The 3,044-nt window shown below is 45.2% G+C and overlaps 1 protein-coding gene across 1 annotated transcript in view; it reads left to right on the forward strand.

Annotated features, from left to right (window-relative positions):
- The first annotated feature begins 124 nt into the window (after positions 1 to 124).
- The window catches only part of Sytl3 (synaptotagmin like 3), a 78,757-nt gene continuing 75,837 nt past the window's right edge, over positions 125 to 3,044 (forward strand). Inside the window, exons 1-2 of the mRNA XM_021186111.2 lie at positions 125 to 146; positions 979 to 1,189. The gene's annotated coding sequence lies outside the window, so the exon portion shown is untranslated. The remainder of the gene's footprint in view (positions 147 to 978; positions 1,190 to 3,044) is intronic.

Consider the following 3,044-nt stretch of genomic DNA (forward strand, 5'->3'; position numbering starts at 1 on the left):
ACACCCTCATCCTAGCTGCCTGGAAGCCAGACTCCTCACAGCAGCCTTCAGATGAAGATGTAGAACTCTCAGCTCTGCTTGCACCATGCCTGCTTGGATGCTGCCATGCTCCTGCCTTGATGATAATGGACTGAACCTCTGAATCTGTAAGCCAGCCCCAATTAAATGTTGTCCTTATAAGAGTTGTCTTGGTCATGGTGTCTGTTCACAGCAGCAAAACCCTAACTAAGACAGACAGCTAGTCTTCTATCTGCCAAACCATCTCCACAGCCCCCAAAGCTCACCCTCTTACTTTAGTCTCCCTACTACATCCCAACCTTCAGTATCTATGCTGGAGGTGGGCAAGTTCAGGGTCCTGATACTGGCGTCTAGGTCATATACAGAGGGAAGGCATCCCATAGCAGAGGTGGAGATGGAAAGAAGGGAGGGAGAAGAAGAGGAGGAGGAAGCAGAGGAGGAAGAGAAAGAAGAAGAGGAAGAGGAGGAGGAGGAGGAAAAGGAGGAGGAGGAGGAGTAAAGCACCCAAACTCATTTTCTTATAAGAAACCCACTCTTGGGGCTGGAGAGATGTCTCATCCGTTGAAGGCTAGGCTCACAACCAAAAATATAAGAAACCCACTCTTGAATCAGTGGGCCCACTCCCAGGATGCTACTGTTAATCTAGCCTGAGAGTAGAGACCCTGTGGCCTTCTTGTCACACCACTGATACCCAATGCCATGGCAGTTACATTTGAATAAGTTTGAGAAGGGACAGCCATTCAGAACATGACAAATATGCATATGATTTACATACTCTCCTGCATGCATGTCAGCCTTCAAAAAAATTTACCCTAGAAATGCCCATGACGGTCCATGAGAAGCTGTTCTCTGTGGTGTCATTAGTCATGTACCTGAGGTCACACACAGGAAACACCCTGGGCTCTGCTGGGCGTTTGTGGGGAAGGACGAGACATTTCACCGAAGTCTCTTATCTTCTAGCTTGCAGTGTAAAATCCTCATGTGAGCTCCTTGGCGTAGCATTAGGACGTCTCCGCTGTCTGGGTCCTTGGTGACGTGGGATTAGCCACCACCACACTTGGGACAGCCATGTAAACCATCAGCCTCAGCCAGTGCCTGGCAGGCAGGAAGAAGACACACAGGTCAATGGTGAAGGAACTGACTTCCTCATCAGGACATGCTCCAGATTAAGGTAGGAGGAAGCCCAGAGTCTACATGGGAGCTCATGGTCTTTCAGCTGTTAGAGCTGTCCCTAGATTGATGGCAGGAATAGCAGGCCTTGTGATTGTGTTGAATAGGAGACATTGATAATGTAATGATGAGCCTGGCAGTGGTGGTACTCGCCTTTAAACCCAGGACTCAGGAGGCACAGACAGGTGGATCTCTGTGAGTTTGAGGCCAACCTGGGCTACAAATCAAGTTCTGGGGCAGATTGAGCTACTCAGAGAAACCCTGTCTCAAAAAAGAAAGAGAAAGAGAGAGAGAGAGAGAGAGAGAGAGAGAGAGAGAGAGAGAGAGAGAGAGTAATGATGTTCTAATCAGGAAATAATCAGGAAAGTAACTTAAGATTTAAAGAACAAAACAGGAGACAGCATACCAAAGCCGCATGGCATGAGCTTTTAGGCAATAGCATATCATCTGGCTTCCTTGGCTTTCAAGGTCTTATGTACACCACTTGTTTTGTTCTGAGTCAGCTTCACTGATTTAGGCTGTTTTCATCAACCTTGACCTCTAGTTTGAAGATGAAAGATAAATATAATTTTACAATAAAGAAGTAAAATTGCCTGGGACCTACTTTAAACCCTATTTTCTCTCTCTATCTTGACAGGTTCTCACTTTGTAGAGCTTTCTGACCTAAGCTCACTATATATAGACAAGCTGGCCTCAAACTCACTATAGGTAGACCAGGCTGGCCTTGAACTCACAGAGATCCACCTACCTCTGATTCCTGAGTACCGAAATTAAAGGCATGAACCACCAGACCCTTAAATTTCTCTTAATTGAGCTTTATTCAATCCCAAATAGATACCTCAGTATGACATAAGTTGTGAAAGGAAAGTGTATATTAGATCTTTATTGATAGTAGAGTTGATAGAGGAAAAAAAATCATTCCGACAAGATAATTAATTGGAGACTATAACTTCTCAACTTCTGTATCCAGACAAAGATTCAGGTTTCAGAGTCCCAGTGTGACGTCAGGTAAATTACCAAATGCCCTACCTCCATTTTCAAATCTGTAGAATGGGTACACTGACTTCAGCCTGCCACAGAGACCTTTAGTGTATAACATACTTGCTAAACTGCCGGGCGTAGAGGGAGTACTAAACTAACAGTGGCTATCCCAACAACAAAAAACATAGTGACAGGAGTCTGTGGTTGCTATGGCAATATTGTGTTAATTTTTACTTCTTTGACCTTCTGTGTGAAGAAGTCAAGTTTAAACCATGAAAATCCTGATTTTTTTTCTCTCTTTTACTCTGATTCTACAAGACCATGGGAGGTGCAGGGGAAAGCTGGGTAGCACAGATCCACCAAAATGAGGAGCACACATAGCACTCTCACAGAGAGCCATGGTTCTGTCCCACTGGGATAGCCTTCCGGGACTATGTTCTAAGGGATCTGAGGCTGTCCCACCTTGTAAAAACTGTCAAAATAAACATTAAAGAAACGGGACCTTGGCCAGGGCTTGGCTTCCCTAGAAAACCCACCAACGATTAATGATAATCGGCAAAGATAAACTTTTTGAGCACACAATTCCCTTCCTGTGCAAGGCTTTCTGATAATGTTCATTTATGTAAAATCTTGGAAGCCTGTAAATGGGAGCCCAGTTCTGGCTGGAACTAGAGATAGCCGCTCTTCTTTATTCCTCTTCTGCCTTGGGTGGGCGCGCGTTCTTTTCGGCTATCAAAAACCTTCATAGAGAAAGAAGCTACACAAGAAACATAAAGAGTACTTGGGAGGCAGAGGCAGGCGGATTTCTGAGTTCGAGGCCAGCCTGGTCTACAAAGTGAGTTCCAGGACAGCCAGGGCTACACAGAGAAACCCTG

This window comes from Mus caroli, chromosome 17 (assembly GCF_900094665.2).
Source record: "Mus caroli chromosome 17, CAROLI_EIJ_v1.1, whole genome shotgun sequence".
Classification (NCBI taxonomy): Eukaryota; Metazoa; Chordata; class Mammalia; order Rodentia; family Muridae; genus Mus; species Mus caroli.